The 18,509-nt window shown below is 38.0% G+C and overlaps 1 long non-coding RNA gene across 2 annotated transcripts in view; it reads left to right on the top strand.

Moving 5' to 3' along the window:
- Positions 1 to 11,958, top strand: part of LOC144312067 (uncharacterized) — a 41,821-nt gene extending 29,863 nt beyond the window's left edge. For both annotated transcript variants that reach the window (XR_013377506.1, XR_013377507.1), the window contains 2 exons: positions 10,455 to 10,524; positions 11,804 to 11,958. This is a non-coding gene — a long non-coding RNA (uncharacterized LOC144312067). The remainder of the gene's footprint in view (positions 1 to 10,454; positions 10,525 to 11,803) is intronic.
- The last annotated feature ends 6,551 nt before the right edge of the window (positions 11,959 to 18,509 follow it).

The raw sequence follows: 18,509 nt of genomic DNA, 5'->3' as shown, positions 1-18,509 counted from the left end.
AGCATAATACCCTCCAGTTCCATCCACCATGAAGCAAATGGTGCGTATTTGTCGTTTCTAATGGCTGAGGAATATTCCATTGTATACATAAACCACATCTTCTTTATCCATTCATCTTTCGATGGACACCGAGGCTCCTTCCACAGTTTGGCTATTGTGGACATTGCTGCTAGAAACATCGGGGTGCAGGTGTCCCAGTGTTTCATTGCATCTGTATCTTTGGGGTAAGTCCCCCAACAGTGCAATTGCTGGGTCGTAGGGCATTCCCTCACATTCCCACCAACAGTGTAAGAGGGTTCCCTTTTCTCTGCATCCTCTCCAACATTTGTGGTTTCCTGCCTTGTTAATTTTCCCCATTCTCACTGGTGTGAGGTGGTATCTCATTGTGGTTTTGATTTGCATTTCCCTGATGGCCAGTGATGCAGAGCATTTTCTCATGTGCTTGTTGGCCATGTCTATGTCTTCTTTGGTGAAATTTCTCTTCATGTCTTTTGCCCATTTCATGATTGGATTGTTTCTTTCTTTGCTGTTGAGTTTAATTAGTTTTTTATAGATCTTGGCTACTAGCCCTTTATCTGATATGTCATTTGCAATATCTTCTCCCATTCTGTAGGTTGTCTTTTAGTTTTGTTGACTGTATCCTTTGCTGTGCAAAAGCTTCTTATCTTGATGAAGTCCCAGTAGTTCATTTTTGTTTTTGTTTCCCTTGCCTTCATAGATGTATCTTGCAAGAAGTTACTGTGGCCGAGTTCAAAAAGGGTGTTGCCTGTGTTCTCATCTATGGATTTTTGTCTCACATTTAGATATTTTATCCATTTTGAGTTTATCTTTGTGTCTGGTGCAAGAGAGTGGTCTAGTTTCATTCTTCTACATGTGGATGTCCAATTTCCCCAGCACCATTTATTGAAGAGACTGTCCTTTTTCCAGTGGATAGTCTTTCCTGCTTTGTCAAATATTAGTTGACCATAAAATTGATGGCCCATTTCTAGGTTCACTATTCTGCTCCATTGATCTATGTGTCTGTTTTTGTGCCAGTACCATACTGTCTTGATGCTCACAGCTTTGTAGTACAACCTGAAATCTGGCATTGTGATGCCCCTGGCATTGTTTTCTTTTTCAATATTCCTCTGCTATTCGGGGTCTTTTCTGATTCCACACAAATCTTAAATTAAGATGGTTTGTTCCAACCCTCTGAAGGAAGTCCATGGTATTTTGATAGGGATTGCATTAAACATGTAAATTGCCCTGGGTAACATTGACATTTTCACAATATTAATTCTTCCAATCCATGAGCATGGAATATTTTTCCATCTCTTTGTGTCTTCCTCAATTTCTTTCAGAAGTCTTCTGCAGTTTTTAGGGTATAGATCCTTTACCTCTTTGGTGAGGTTTACTCCTAGGTATCTTATGCTTTTGGGTGCAGTTGTAAATGGGATTGACTCCTTAATTTCTCTTTCTTCAGTCTCATTGTTAGTGTATAGAAATGCCATTGACTTCTGGGCATTGATTTTTGTATCCTGCCACACTGCCGAATTGCTGTATGAGATCTAGCAATATCGGGGTGGAGGCTTTTGGGTTTTCTATGTAGAGTATCTTGTCATCGGCAAAGAGGGAGAGTTTGACTTATTCTTTGCCAATTTGAATGCCTTTGATTTCCTTTTGTTGCTTGATTGCTGAGGCTAGGACTTTCAGTACTATGTTGAATAGCAGTGGTGAGAGTGGACATCCCTGTCATGTTCCTGATCTTAGGGGAAAGGCTCCCAGTGCTTCCCCATTGAGAATGATATTTGCTGTGGGCTTTTTGTAGATGGCTTTTAAGATGTTGAAGAATGTTCCCTCTATCCCTACACTCTGAAGAGTTTTGATCAGGAATGGATGCTGTATTTTGTCAAATGCTTTCTCTGCATCTATTGAGAGGATCATATGGTTCTTGTTTTTTCTCTTGCTGATATGATGAATCACATTGATTGTTTTCGAGTGTTGAACCAGCCTTGCATCCCGGGGATAAATCCTACTTGGTCATGGTGAATAATCTTAACGTATTGTTGTATCCTATTGGCTAGTATCTTGTTGAGAATTTTTGCATCCATGTTCATCAGGGATATTGATCTATAATTCTCCTTTTTGGTGGGGTCTTTGTCTGGTTTTGGAATTAAGGTGATGCTGGCCTCATAGAACGAGTTTGGAAGTACTCCATCTCTTTCTATCTTTCCGAACAGCTTTAGTAGAATAGGTATGATTTCTTCTTTAAACGTTTGATAGAATTCCCCTGGGAAGCCATCTGGCCCTGGACTCTTGTGTCTTGGGAGGTTTTTGATGACTGCTTCAATTTCCTCCCTGGTTATTGGCCTGTTCAGGTTTTCTATTTCTTCCTGTTCCAGTTGTGGTAGTTTGTGGTTTTCCAGAAATGCGTCCATTTCTTCTAGATTGCCTAATTTATTGGCATATAGCTGCTCATAATAGGTTTTTAAAGTTGTATTTCCTTGTTGTTGGTAGTGATCTCTCCATTCTCATTCATGATTTTCTTAAATTGAGTCTTCTCTCTCTTCTTTTTAATAAGGCTGGCTAATGGTTTTTCTATCTTATTAATTCTTTCAAAGAACCAACTCCTGGTTTTGTTGATCTGTTCCACAGTTCTTCTGTCTCGATTTCATTGAGTTCTGCTTGAATCTTTATTAAGTCTCTTCTTCTGTTGGGTGTAGGATCTATTTGCTTTTTTTTTTTTTTTTTTCTAGCTCCTTTAGGTGTAAGGTTAGCTTTTGTATTTGAGTTCTTTCCAGTTTTGGGAGGGCTGCTTGTATTGCGATGTATTTACCCCTCAGGACTGCTTTTGCTATATCCCAAAGATTTTGAATGGTTGTATCTTCATCTTCATTAGTTTCCATGAATCTTTTTAATTCTTCCTTAATTTCCTTGTTGACCCTTTCATCTTTTAGCATGGTGGTCCTCAACCTCCATGTGTTTGAAGTCCTTCCAAACTTCTTGTTGTGATTTAGTCCTAATATCAAGGCATAATGGTCTGAGAATATGCAGGGGATGATCCCAATCTTTTGGTATCGGTTCAGACCCGATTTGTGACCCAGTATGTGGTCTATTCTGGAGAAAGTTCCATGTGCACTTGAGAAGAATGTGTATTCAGTTGAGTTTGGATGTAAAGTTCTGTGGATATCTGTGAAATCCATCTGGTCCAGTGTATCATTTAAAGCTCTTGTTTCTTTGGAGATGTTGTGTTTAGAAGACCTAAGACCTATCGAGGGTAGAAAGCGCTAGATTGAAGTCACCAAGTATAAGTGTATTATTATCTAAGTATGTCTTAACTTTGGTTATTAATTGATATATTTGGCAGCTCCCACATTCGGGGCATATATATTAATGATTGTTAAGTCCTCTTGTTGGATAGATCCTTTAAGTATGAGATAGTGTCCCTCTACATCTCTCACTACAGTCTTCGGGATAAACTTTAGTTTATTTGATATAAGGATGGCTACCCCTGCTTTCTTTTGAGGATCATTTGAATGGTAAATGGTTCTCCAACCTTTTATTTTCAGGCTGTTGGTGTCCTTCTGTCTAAAATGAGTCTCTTGTAGACAGCAAATAGATGGGTCCTGCTTTTTTATCCAGTCTGAAACCCTGCGCCTTTTGATGGGGTCATTAAGCTCATTCATTTTCAGAGTTACTATTGAAAGATAAGAGTTTAGTGTCATCATGATACCTATTCAGTCCCTGTTTTTCTGGATTGTTCCATTGGACTTCCTCTTAAAGAGGAATTTTAAGAGTCCCCCTTAATATTTCTTGCAGAGTTGGTTTGGAGGTCACATATTCTTTCAGTTCCTGCCTGTCTTGGAAGCCCTTTATCTCTCCTTCCATTCTGAATGAGAACCTTGCTGGACAAAGTATTCTTGGTTGCATGTTCTTCTCATTTAGGACCCTGAATATCTCTGTTTAATAAATGAAAGTAAGTTTAGAGAGGTCCACTAGTTTGTTTCAAGTCGTATAGCTTAGAGATTGTGGCTGCATAAGTGGAAAAACTGATGGATGGGTCTGTTTTCCAGAGAAAACAATGATATACTTAAGTGGAATCTCCTATTTAAAATCTGAAGCTGTCTTATCAACAATGTACATGAATCTATTTTTTTTAAAGATTTATTTATTTATTTATGATAGACAGAGAGAGAGAGAGAGACAGACAGACAGACACAGGCAGAGGGAGAAGCAGGCTCCATGCTGGGAGCCTGACGTGGGACTCGATCCCAGAACTCCAGGATCGCGCCCTGGGCCAAAGGCAGGCGCTAAACCACTGAGCCACCCAGGGATCCCCTACATGGATCTATTTTTAAAGATATATGTATCCTGTCATTGTTATGGGATAGTAATGTCCTGAAAAATAGGAATTTCTGCACAAACTGGGTTGTAAAAAGCGTATTGTGAGGGAAATAAAAAAATCTGACATTACCTGTACGTTCAGTAAAGTTTTTCAAATGTATCCTATTTAAGTTATCTGATCTTCATATAGATCTTATAATTTTGCTTAAGTGTTTCATTGTTTTGGTGCTAATATAAATGGATATTTATTTTTCATTTCAAATTCCAATTGTTCATTGCTGATATATAAAAAAGTGACTCTTCCATATCAGTGTTGTACCCTGCAACCTTGCTATAAATCACTTATTAGTTCCAATTTTTTTGTTGTTTTCTTGTTGATTCTTTGGGATCTTCTACACAGACATTTATTTGTATCATCTGAGAACAAAAACAGCTTTATTTCTTCCCAATCTGTATACCTTTTATTTCTTTTCTTATTGCATTAATTAGGACTTCCAGTGCAATGTTGAATAAAAGGGGTGAGAAAGGAAATCCTTGCCTTGTTCCTGATCTTAGTGGAAAAACAGAATAGTTTCTCTTCATTAAATATGATGTTAGCTATAGGTTGTTCTGTAGTTATGCTTTATCAAGTTGAGGAAGGTCGCCTCTATTCCTTGCTTAATTTTTTTTCTTTTTTTTAAGATTTTATTTATTTATTCATATAAGACACACAGAGAGATGCAGAGAGATAGAGGGAGAAGCAGACCCCTTGCAGGGAGCCCAATGCAGGACTCAATCCCCAGACTGGGATCACACCCTGAGCAGAAGCAGACACTCAACCGCTGAGCCACCCAGGTGTCCCTATTCCTAGTTTTCTATGATTGTTTTTATCATATTGGTGTTAGATTTTGTCAAATTATTTTTCTGCTTGTATTAATATGATAGTATAAATTTTCTTCTTTAGCTTGTTGATGAAATGGATTGATACCATTGGATTATAGTGTATAATTCTTTGTATACATTGTCAGATTTGATTTGCTAATATTTTGTTGAATTTTGCATCTGTGTTCATAAGAGATATTGGTCTGTCATCTTCCTTTCTTATAATGTCTTTATCTACTTTTGGTATTAGGTAACGCTAGCCTCATAGAATGAATAAAGTGTTCCTTTTGTTTTTATTTTCTGGAAGAGACTGTGGAGTGTTATTGTTTCTTCCTAAAATATTTGGCAGAATTCACCATCTGGCCCTGATGCTTTCTGTTTTAGAAGATGATTATTTATTGGTTAAATTTCTTTAGTAGCTATAGGTCAGTTCATATTGTCTATTTTTTCTTGTGTGAGTTTTGGTATATTACATCTTTCAAGGAATTGATCAATTACATCTAAGTTATCAAACTTGTGCGCATAGGTTATTCATAATATTCCCTTATTATCCTTTTAATGTCCATGGGATCAATAGTGAGAACCCCTCTTATATTTTATAATAGAAGAAAAGACATTTTAGGATATGAAAATCATAGACTTTAGAATAGTAGGATATTCCATTTCAAATAATAATAAAGTATTAGTTCTCCAATCAAAAAATATTTCTTGAGCACTTATAATATACCAGACATGGTTATAGCATTGCAGTGAATAAACTGATATTCCTGTATTCACTGTGGGCCACCTGCTTTCCACTGGTAAAGAAGAACAGTAAGGGATGCCTATATATTGAATTTTTTAAAAGACCATCATATTTGAGATCTTTACCACATGTCACATACTTGTTAAACACTGCTGCACATTTCATTTCAAACTTAGGATAACCTTGTGAAGTATGCAGTACTTATGACAAAATTAAGCATAGAAAAAGCAAATTATGTCCTAGGTCTCACAGTCACAGATTAGAAAAGTCAAAATTTTAACCAAATCTAATTTCACAGCCCTGACTCTGAAGTTCTGATGTTCATATCAGTTATTCAGATGTTAACATTAGATATTTTAAATAACAAAATTATATTTTTCTGAGAAAGATCTCTTCAGTTTTTTCTTATAAATTAGAAACTAAGATCTTTCAATTAGAAAATACTTTGAACTTTTCAAGAAGCTTTAATTTTGTGGAATAATAAGTAAGTTGGTTAGATCTCTTATTTAGAATGATTGGAGCTGTGGGAGCATTCTCTCCAAATCTTTTGAAATTGATAAAAACATGTACTGTAATCTGACAACAATCCTTGTTACATCATTCCAAGTTCCCTGTTATTTTCTGTGACATTTACCAAATCACCTAGAGAACTGAAGCTGTTATTAACAGCTTCTTTTATCAGCCATCTCCAGTGGCTCACCCACCTGCGACTTGGGGGGGAATCCATGGGACCTTTCCAAAGATGAATCTTTTGGAAGATGATAGTGTTGATGTCTAGTCTCTAGTTAAGATCAACACTTGCTGGGTGATTTTTATATTAATAAAAGCAGCTAGCTTAATGCTAAATCTTTGTTCTTTAAAAGAGTAAAGAGGATTTTTGTAGAACTAGAGTAGTAACCACAGTTGGGGTGTTATCAACTTGGATTCCTTAATGTGAAAATTCAATGATAACCCCACTTTTAAAATTAAATTTATTTGGGGTGCCTGGGTGGTGCAGTCAATTGTCTGTCCTTGGCTCAGGTCATGATCCCAAGGTCCTGGGATTGAGCCTGGAGCGGGCTCCCTGCTCAGTGGGGAGTCTGCTTCTCCCTCTCCCTCTGCCCCTTCCCCCTGCTTGTGCTTTCTCTCTCTCTGTCAAATAAATTAATAAAATCTTTTAAAAAATTAAATTTATTCTTCATATCCCATTACCCAAATTTATACTTTATCATTATATATTTATAATTTTCTGTGCTTCCACACTGACTTAAATATCTTCACAAACATCCAATAGACAGTTTTTAAAAATATTATGTGTTTTATTTTAAAATTTTCCTGAATGTTTGCAAAGTAATAATTAATATTGGTCAGAAGATCACTCCTTTATGGCATTTGCTTTTGTCCTTTATATTGTAAGTAAAAGTTTTTTATTGACAAATCATCAGCATCATCAAAGATATCAGTGTAACGCAGGTAACAACTTTATGAAAACCCTCACTTATCCCACCAAATAGACTGCAGTCTGATTAATTTATATTTATGTCAATGCAAATTTTAGACCTACTATTAGGCTGGTGGGACCAGAAGTATTTGTTACTAGGGATTTCCAATTTACAAAATGTTAGATAATATGCCTGTTACACTGTTGGCATGTGTTTGTGAAAACTGGGAAAGTATTATTACTGGGTTTCCAAATTCCTACTACATTCTCTCTACATTGTTTCTGTCTTTCACTTTCCTGTAAGTGAAACAGAATGCCAGGTCAGATGTGTTTCTGAGAGTCTAACTTTTTCCTAAGTTGTGCCTGATACCTGATGGTGAACCGGGTTTTTTTGTTGACATCTGGAGAGTCACTTCCTTACTTCATTATAGAACAGCAGCATGATTAGAGGCAGAGTCTGAGGCTAGACATCCAGGCACAATCCTGGCTGTGCCATCTGCTAGTTATATAATTGCAAACAAGTCACTTAACCTTTCTGCTCCTTGTTTTCTTCACCCAAAATGAGGATGATAGTATTGTCACATCAAGAACCTAGGAAGTAATCAATAAATACTAGAGTTTGTCATGAATATTAGTACTTATTCTGAACACATCAGTAGGACTTAGTCTATGTCCTTGCTTCAGCTGATAGAAAATTTTGGTTTTTTGGGGATCACAGAGTAGGGTGGGATCATGATTGTGACTTACTCTATTAATATTTCTAAAGCCAGTTCATTAAAAAGCTTCAGTATTTACTTTATAAGAGGTCATGAAGATCCAATTTTTTTAGAAAATTAGTTTCCCCCTATTCTCAATTCAGGAAAGCAAAATGTTTTCAGAATTCTGAAATGTTAAGAACAAAAATACAGTATTGGATTTCTTGAAAACCAAGGCCATACCTCTGAAACACATAGTAAATTTTTCTCCATTTTGCTCAGGAAAAAATGTGCCAAACTCAATTGTTTCTAGGCAGGTAATTTAAGCTAAGGGAATGTGATTGCTCCAAAGGAATTGTGATCAAAACAAATAATCTGTAGTTGTACAGTAAGTTCCAGTGGATCTACTTTGAATGTTGTTTTTTAGGAACTGAGTGAAATGAGTTTAGGAGATTAGGAAACAGGGATCTGACTTGCCTGGCCTACTCTTGAGCCCTCTAAGTGACTGCATAAGCACAAATTATTCATTCCAAGCTAATGTTTAACCATAGATGCATCCAAAGTAAACTTCTCAAAAAAAAAAAAAAAAAAAAAAAAAGTAAACTTCTCTCTAGTTCCCTTTGCTTTGATTTATCTAGTTGGCGTTTCCAAAAGCATCAGTTTAAAATCACCCTTCCATAGTAGTTTATATAGCTTCTGGCATCAAATATAATATCTGCTCTTCTTGCTCCAAGAGTCATTTCTGGATAAAGTACTGCAAAAATGATATATAGGCCACAGAAGTTTCAGGAAAGCACATTGATGATTTCCACATATGAAAATTACATACTTCATTATGAGACTTTATTTTCTGCTTTGGCAGGAGAAATCCTAAAATAGTATAGGGATACAAATTAAAATACTACAGGTTTGTCTACTCCATATCACCCAAAAAAGGATAACATCAGTTTTTCATTCCTTACAGTATTTGGGGGAAAACAAAATAGCATCTTAAATAAAGTTTAAGGTCATACAAAGTGAGACTCAGGCAGAGGTAACCCAGGCCAGAAGTATTTGCTGCATATTTACTATGTGTAGACTGGAAGCTGTGGCAGATGAGAACAGGTAAATAAAGCATTTAAACTTCATAGTAACCCTGAGGAATAGAAAGATTCTGTGACAGCTTTAGAGGAGAGGTAAAACTGGAGTAGATTAATAATAAGCATTAAATAAATAGGAGAAACATTAAGGCTATACAATTCAGATAAATTATATCTAGTTGATTGGATGAATTCCAGGCTATGCATCCAGGAGAAGATGGGACTTTATTTTGCTTTCTAAGGATGTAAACATTTTGACTAGGAAAGCAGTGGGGGCACCTCGGTGGCTCAGTGGTTGAGCATTTAACCTTTGGCTGAGGTTGTGATCCTGGAGTCCTGGGATAGAGTCCCTCATCAGGCTCCCTGCAGGGAGCCTGCTTCTCCCTCTGCCTATGTCTCTGCCTCTCTCTCTGTGGCTCTCATGAATAGATATATAAAATATTTAAAAAGAAAGCAAGCAGGGATGGAATGAGAACAAGAACTAGAATGAATCCTAGGTAAGTGGTATAAACAATGAAAGACAGATTTTAGAGGTAGAAGAACCCTAGCTGCATTCAGAGGATGTTGAGGGAAAGACTTAGCTGGAGCCCTGACTTGAGAAAGGTGAAAAACCAGGAGAGGGGCTTCTTGTGGCTGAATGAATGAGGTCTTAAATGAACTGAACCTTTAGAAGATTTGGCAGGGGTGGTTTTTATTTTTATTTTTTTTTAAGATTTTATTTATTTGTTCATGAGAGACACAGAGAGAGAGAGAAAGAGAGAGAGGCACAGACACAGGCAGAGGGAGAAGCAGGCTCCACGCAGCGAGCCTGACATGGGACTTGATCCCGGGTCTCCAGGATCACACCCTAGGCCAAAGGCGGTGCAAAACTGCTGAACCACCTGGACTGCCCGGCAGGGGTGGTTTTTAAATATTCTCAGGAATGAAGTGAGTTTAGGAAGTTAGAGGATGTGATTTTGAAATGCCTGTTCTAATCCTGTACTCTGTAAGTGGAAGAGCATTTTAGCCTTATTAACTTCTGTGCATGATAGATTAGAAAGAGCAGCAGAGGGGAAGGCCAGTTAGGAGTCTGTGGCTGAAAATGGTCTGGACAAGTTTGGTATTGTGGTGATTGCTAATTGTGTGCCCCAACATCCATTGTCTCCTTGCTGCCTAGGACCTAGGAACAGAAACCTGGCCTTCCCCCACCAGCTAAGTTATATTGTCAGCCTCCTTGGAGTTTGATATGGTACCTACCTGAGTTATGTCCAGTGAAATGTAAGCAGAAGTATATGTGGATGCCCAGGGAAGGACAGGCTCAGTCTTTGTATTACTTTCCTCGTATTGCTTAGGACCATCCTGGACCACAAAGTACTCTGGCAGATGGCAGACACATGTGGGTATGGTGGAGCAGGAAAAAAGGTAGGTATACAGTCCCTGTTCATGGGGCTGCCCAACAAGCCCTAATGTCTAATTCAGGATTTTTTTTTTTTTTTTTTAATGGCAGGAAGGAAATAAACTATTGTCTTGTTTAGGCTACTCTTAGTTGGGATTTTTCTGTTTTATGAAACCAAACTTGACCCCAACTAAAATGGGTGGTAACAGAAGGAAAAGAAGTGATAGATGCCAAAATTAATGATTAGTATTAGTTGGAGGAGTGGCAGGTTGCTAGGAACCACAACCTGGCTAACTGATGGCCTCCACCAGCTGCCAAAAAGTTGCCTAGCCTATGCCTGGGTACTCCATCTGAGGCAACTTTTGTATCTGTTTTTATTGATAAGATAATGTCTCTTCTTGATTTAAGTGCTTGGAAACTTTTCCCTTCTAAAAATTGTATTTATTTAATGTTCCTTTTATTCTAGAGGAAGAGAATTAACATTAATTGGGCACTTACTATGTGACAAATGGTGCGATGTATTTTACATATTTTATCCTTTTAAAATCCTCATAAAAGCCTATTGAGGGAGTCATTAAGCCCATTTTCCAAAGAGAAACTGACAATGCAGACCATGTTTACAAAGCTACTGACAGAGGTGAGATCCAGAGCATAGCCTATAGGAACTCACAGCCCATGACTTTCCATCGCAAGAAAAATCCAAAAAATATGAAAATCCAAAAATATGAAATATGGTATGCTTGTGTACACATGCATGTGCAATATTGTTATAAAATAAAACCACTTTTTACATAAAAATTCTGCTACTAATGTCTCTGTTTTGAAAAGTATTACAAATAATAAGTAGTTGTGTCAGTTTCATCTGCTATAATCAGTGTAATTTAAATGACGATATTTTAAAAAAACAAAAATGACGATATTTTATAGTAGATACATTTCTAAAGATAATTAAATCTTCTTCAAATTAATAAAGTTAAAAGAAACACTGTATTTAAGGCAGGATGTCCTTGAAGCAATAACCCAGGCCCTACATTTCATAATTGCTCATTGGAGCATATGACTTTTGGTTGTCTGGCTTGTCCATGAGTTACTAGGTGAATGGATCTCTTTACTACCGATCCATAGGCCAGACTTCTGGCCCTGCTCCTACCTATCTTAGCCCAACTTCCCTAAACACAGATCAGGCTTGGAGTGAACTCCCGACCCAGGCTGGGCCACTTAAATTCTTTCTCAGAAATTTGGATTAGGACTGACAGCCAGTCAGTCAGTTTCTTTAGAGAATAGGCTGACTGTATTTCATCCTAGGGACTGAAACAAAGAAGAACATGCTCCATTGGTCAAAAGAAAATGGGACAGGAACGCAGACAAAAGCAAGGAGGCAGAGAAATGTGGATGCAGACCCAGAAGAATTTCTCCTCTGTGGTTCCATGAACTATCTCTCTTCTCATAATAAAACATTTACTGCTTAAGGTAGCTCGGATTGGTTTCATTTAATTTGCCATCAAGTGTCTTTATAAAGAGCACATTTTCTATCAGTATTCTTTTCAGTACAGCAGTCTAAGCACCTGGCAGGGGGTCACAAAGAGCCCCAGCTGGAACATGAAGTCTGGAGAAGCAAGGTGGCATTTTTTCTAGGTCATGTAGTACACCTAGGATGTACCTGTTGTCCTCCTGTGCTGTGTCAGCACCCCCCCCCCCCGCCCCCAGCCCCGCAAAGCTTTGGGAACAGGCACATAGCCATTGGAAGGGTTTCTTTGTATTTCACGTCTACTTCAGCATTACAGACTGGTAAATGTGGGCTGGTTTGGATGTGATGATCTGAAATTTTTGTTGTGACAATAAAGTTAGAAGTGGGAGAGCACACTTGCCATGAGTAGGGTAACCGGCAGCTGCTGAATGGGGGAAGGCCCCCAAGGGGAATGCAGTACATCTTCTGACACTCACTGATTTAATAGCAATCAAATACCATAATAGGCATTTCGTGTTTCTCCTGTTACTACTATGCATGTATAGCTGTGTTCTCACATGCCTTGAAAATGCATGGATGGAGAAGACTTTCCTTTTGCAAATTTGGGAATGAGGTAGCATATGAACAGGGAAGCAGACCATTTTTGTTTTAAGAGGGACTTCAACTTTGTTCTCAGCTTTCTATAAACCAATCCATGAATCTCTCTCTCTCTCTCTCTTTTTTTTTTTAACTTTGAGACATGATTTAAAATGTTTTATGATTCATGTTGTGCTTTAAATGTTAGCAGGCTGGCAAAAAGCTTCAGGACAGATCAAGTTTTTAAGTCTCCCCCACCCCCAACTCCCTTCATGTCACCAGGAGTAAGACATGGGGGAGGAGATTGCTCAAACGTTTTGAGGTTCTGTAGTCCCAAGTGAGGTAGTGAAATATATTGCAGTGGGAATTGGAATTAAGATGTTTCCTTGGTCATTCATTGTAAAAAATTGATGATTATTCTGCCAGAAGTGCACATTTAAAAATCTTTTATGTATAATAAATTGCTTGTCATGAAGTGTGTGAACAACTACAGGGAGTGTAAACATGTCAGTATTTCAGAGATGAAAATTAATGCTGGACACAACCTTTGTTCACATGTTTAGGCAAAATGGGAGATTCTTAATTTGCTATTAGCTTAGCTTATGTGGAAAGAAATTAATGATAATTTCTCTTTATTTAAGAAAGAGTCTCTTTATTTCTCTTCATTTGGCTGTTGGAAGCATCCAAGGGCCACAATGATAAAAGCGTATAGTTTGGGGTTGATTTAGACTTCTTTGCATGCGGCTCGTTTTCTGCATGGTAGCACATTATTCTACCTTAGAAAAATTCTGCAAATTTCCCATGTGTCAGAAGGGGACAAATGAAATTCCTAGTTTTCTCCCTGAGTGTGTTTGACTGAGGCCAAGAAGAAGGGAATGGGGAGGGGCAGCTGCCTCACACAGCATTCACAGGTATATGAGAGTGGCCTGTAGATACCCAGATGCTCACTTCAAATAACTGATGCAAAGTCTGGGTCATAAATTGGGCTGGCAGATTTATTTTCTGATTTGTTTTTCTTTTCTCCTTGTTTTTGGTATGTTTCAGGAAAAGACTATTCCATTTGGTACCTGATTAAACATAAAATTGCCATTTTCTTAGATTGCCTATTATCAAAGGTCAGTATTAAGCTAGCTGTTAAGTGTTTGAAATTATTCAGGTTGTATAAGCACTATCATTTTGTGGATATTCATAGTTCTTAAAATTAGAAGACATAAAAGGGCCTGTTCTGTGAAAACTGGAACAGATCTGGGACAAGGGGAACTGGAAGGTATTCAGGGACAGACTTTTTAAATTGCTGTGTATATATCTGAAAAAAAAAAACTTTTTAAGTTAAGAATAATGTATTTTTATAGCTAAACTATATACTCAAAATCACATTGACTATGTTAATTTTGCTCTCAGCTTAGTTCTTGTTTCCTCATTTGGGAGAGTTCTGGTCATAGTATATGCAATATATGATTTTTTGCCAAACAGTATAAAGTAAGTTTATGAAAGTTGTTCCAAAGGACAGTGAGATGCTCTGTGAAAGAAGTGTTCTACAGTTTGGGAATTTGGAGGAAATGTTTGGTTTGTGCACTCCCTTTGGAATTTACAAAGTAAATTCTCATGGAAGTCTTTTAATAAACAAAAGTGTTTTTAACCTGGGACTTACCAAGCAAGAATACTTTTCTTTTCTTTTTTTCTTTTCTTTTTTCTTCAGATTGTATTTATTTATTCATGAGGGACACACACAGAGAGAGGCAGAGACATAGGCATCAAGGGAACCTGATGTGGGACTCGATCCTGGGACCCTGGGGTCATACCCTGAGCCAAAGGCAGATGCTCAACCACTGAGCCATCCAGATACCCCAAGAATACTTTTCTAAATAGTATTTATTAACAGCTCACAGAACACTTTGGGAAATCCTGGTGGATGATGTTGTAATTTGATCTATTGTACTAGGGCCTCTTGTAGAGTTTACCCAACTGTCAACAGAGCCACATTGGTGATAAGCCCATTCCAATGGCAGGATTCTTATGTCCCAGTAGTAAGATTGCTGCCTCAAGTTCTTTTCTGTTTGTTGTTGCTATTTTCCAGCTTGTTAGGGCCTAGGGACTAGGCCAGTATTGCTGCTGTGTAACAAAAGGCCTGACTGATCCCCTAATCCTTTTAGAAATATGATTATTTTTTAAGCCCTTATGCTCTTGAGAATCAAGTCTCCAAGGGGGCGGGGAGAACACTGGGTATGCTTGAGGGATTGCTAAGGATTGCCTGCCACTTGCATGTCTCCTCATTGCTTGCTGGTTAGACTATACTGATAATAGCCTGGATTCCTTCTCATTGCACAAAATCCTGGGTTTTGGATATTTTTCATTTAACAGATGTTTATTGAATGCCTACTTTATGCCAGACATTGTTCTTATCTCTGAGTACAGCAGGGAACATAATAGGTAGAACACTGTTCTAATGGAGCTGATACTGGGGGCAGCAGGCAACAAATAAAGACATAAGTAAAGGATGTATGCTATGAATAGAAATGAAGCAGGGCTAGAGGGTTGAAAATCTAGAGGGACAGGATACATGACTATTATAGAAGGTGTGGGTTAACCAAATCTTCCTGAGAATCTGTTCAACAGCCAGGCTATCTAGATCTGTTTTTCTGGTGATCTGATAAGGGTAAAAATACCAACAATGTTATTAAGCAAACTGACTTACGGTACAAATGATGCCATATTGGTGAATTGCATCTGAACTAGGAGGTTCCACAAGTAACTCTTAAGTATCTGATGGGGGTGCCAGGCTTTGGGCTTCACTGAGTCCATGAATCTCATAGCCAGCATATTGGTTTTGGGGACTCTGTAAGAGATGCCCATTGCTTTATTATAAGAGTTACTGGCTCCTGTGGGGCAGGAGGCATTTATGCCTGGACAGCTTCCACACCACCAGAGTGGCTCACTCTCTCGCAGTCCTGGTGTGGAGTCTAACACCTGAGTTAGGGCAACATTGCCTGCTGGTGAAAAGAAATACCCAAGACTATGGTTTGGCAGACTCCAGTTGGTTCCTAACAGCCTGCTCAGGAAACTGGTGCCACATGTAGCTGCACCACATGTTTAATTTAACCTCTGAAGGTCTCCTGGTGGGCATAGCAGAAGGGGCAGTCCTGCTGAGCAGAAGAGGAAGGAGGGAGTGAGCTGGGAGAAACTCATTTTAGCCAGGGAAAGAGCAAGTCTGGAGCCCTGAAGCAGGAACAAATTCATAATGATTGAAGAAAACCAAGAAGACTAGTGTAACCTGAGCAAAGATTCCAGAGAATTTTCATACTCACAATTACATTCTTGTGACTGAACTTTGGGAAAATCAGTGTACTCAGGAGAGATCCTTCCAAAGGTAGCATTCTCAAAGTTCCATTGGGAATCACTGTTTTTTTTCCCTTTCTTTTTAAGAATGTTTACTCATGATTTAAAAATATATTTTTATGTTGTTTTGAAGCAACTAAACTGCAATTTATGTTTCCTAACGTATACACCTACTTTCTTGTTCTTATGTGGTTAATAGCACGTTCCCTATAGGTTAAGTCTTTAAATTAAAACTCTGCCAATCGATGATCACATTTTAAAGTTGTGGCTCATGTTGAGTTAGTGGAATTAATACCCTATCTTCCAGTCCATTGTAGATATTAGAGTCTCTTGTTTCATAAAATTTCTAATTGTCAAAAGTCAAAACAGAAACTTTTTATTGTGTCCTAAATTTATGGATGCCGTGCAAGGTTGAGGAATGGTTCTAATAGCAGTTGTCTCCTCTGATTATCTCCTTTCATAGAGATTCCTTGGAAGGGAAGAGACTAGAGCAGTGGTTGAGCCATTTCATATTTCACTTGCTTTATTTAATGCCTTCGTCTTTAATTCCAAATCATTTTATTTCCTGTGGCCAAAATGAGTCTTTGAACTTAGCAGTCTTTAATCAGAAGATTCATTATTCCAGAAACATGCCTAGTTTTACGATTAAAATAAGTCATGCTGCACATATTTCATTTTTCCTGTAAGAACCGAGCAGCAGGCAGTTAAGAGTCTGTCAAAGGTTTGCTGTTAACAAATATGGAGTCCAAGTACCTGCTTTGAGCCCTGAAGCCATTGGAGGAAGTCCAGACTTAATGAATTTATGCATTAAACTTTCTTTCCTTTTTTTTTTTAAGTACAGGAGGATTTTAGGGGAACTTTGGAATTCTGCTTTCCTAAAGGCTCCTCTCTATAGATCAGTTATTTTCTACTGAAAGTTGAGTATCATAACCCAACACCTGTATTTACTTTGTGATATGCTTGTCATTTTCCTATTCCTTACTCTTCTTATAGGTTCCCTGAAAAATGAAATGGATTTCACAGTCACTGAGGGGTTGTGTCCTGCAGTCTGAAGTCTGGTTCCTGTCTAGATGTAATGGCTTTCAAAGGATATGTAGTCCTTGTCCTTAGGAGGAATCTAGGTCAAAATTTACCACTAGTTGGCAGCAAAGGAACATTATAGCTTTTCGCCCATAAAAGTAGGGCCTTGGATAGGGCCTGAAAAGGAAAATCAGGATAGGACTGTTGCTCGGTCCAAAGTCTCAAAGTTTTGGCAGTGTTATAGATTTTAGTGTTCAAAAGGTCAGGAGGAATGTCTGCTGAAGGTACCCATTTCAGATCACATCATGCAATGTATTATCAAGCTTATTTTAGAACTATTTCTTCAATTAGCTGATTTTTATGACCTATCACTAAGGAGGGAAAAATCACATAACACAATAGTATATGGAGTGTGATCCTGTTTTGAGGAAAGTGAACATAAATGTATAGAAAAATATTTGCATTGTGTATATACGTATATGTGTACATACATATGTGTGTGTACATGTGTGTATATATATATGGGATGTAGATTTTATTATTGCCTTATTTTTTTCCAATAAGAAAAATTATTATTATTAAAATACAGATATTTGCATGTTATTCAAACTCCATAAACTGGTCTCAACCTCTTAGTGCCATGTGAAATTCTTTGGGGAATACAAAAGTGGCCTAAGTTGTCTAGGTGGTGCTACTGTTATGCCTTCAAGAGAGCATGCGGCAGCACAGGGAAGAATGAAGTTATAGTCCTGGTTGTTGTTGTTGTTGTTAAAGATTTATTTGTTTGAAAAACAGAAAGAGCAGAAGCAGGGGGAGGGCAGAGGGAGAAACAGACTCCATGCTGAGCAGGGAGCCTAATGTAGGGCTCCATCCCAGGACCCTGGGATCACAACTTGAGCTAAAGGCAAACACCCAACCAACTGAGCCACCCAGGAGTCCCTGGAGTCCTGGTTCCAATTGTAACTGGTTTTGACTTATGTAAAATATGGACCTCATCCTTCCTCCCCCGACCTTATTTAGCGTTAGTGAGAAATTGGTCTTTTGCTATTGGGTCCCCTGGTGCTCACTAGCAGAAAGGCTGTTTGTGCTTTGGCATTTTATCTTTAGTCACAGACTTAGGTGAAACCAAGTAGCACATGTGGGGTCATATCTTGACCTTGGCTCATTAGCATCTTGTACCGCCAATAGATTTAATAGCTCATGTGAAATTTATAAGTTGGTGGGAACACTCTATGTACAAACTAGCACAGATCTCTGATCTTGATTCTTACTTCAGTGTTAGACTTGAGAATGTTGTGCAGTGGAACCCCTCAATTCAAAATACCAAGGGGTTTGACAAGGTTATTATAATCTACAAACTAGGCTTAGTTGAATTTTAACAAATCTTATCTATTTTCCCTCTAGTTTTTAGAGGGAAACATCTTATCACATTAGCTTCAGATGATTGGCACAGCAAGCGGCTGCTAATATATTCATGTAGTATCACTATCCATTTAGAGAGTCTTTAACATACAGCTGTTTGACACAATACAAGTCGGCACCTCTATTGAAACTATGAGACTGTGACTTCACATCATCTACCCAGGGAATCATTCATGCTATACTCATGAT

Source organism: Canis aureus, chromosome 4 (genome assembly GCF_053574225.1).
Source record: "Canis aureus isolate CA01 chromosome 4, VMU_Caureus_v.1.0, whole genome shotgun sequence".
In the NCBI taxonomy this organism is placed as follows: Eukaryota; Metazoa; Chordata; class Mammalia; order Carnivora; family Canidae; genus Canis; species Canis aureus.
The sequence above is the reverse complement of the archived record's forward strand: the minus strand, read 5'-3'. Positions and strand labels throughout refer to the sequence as shown.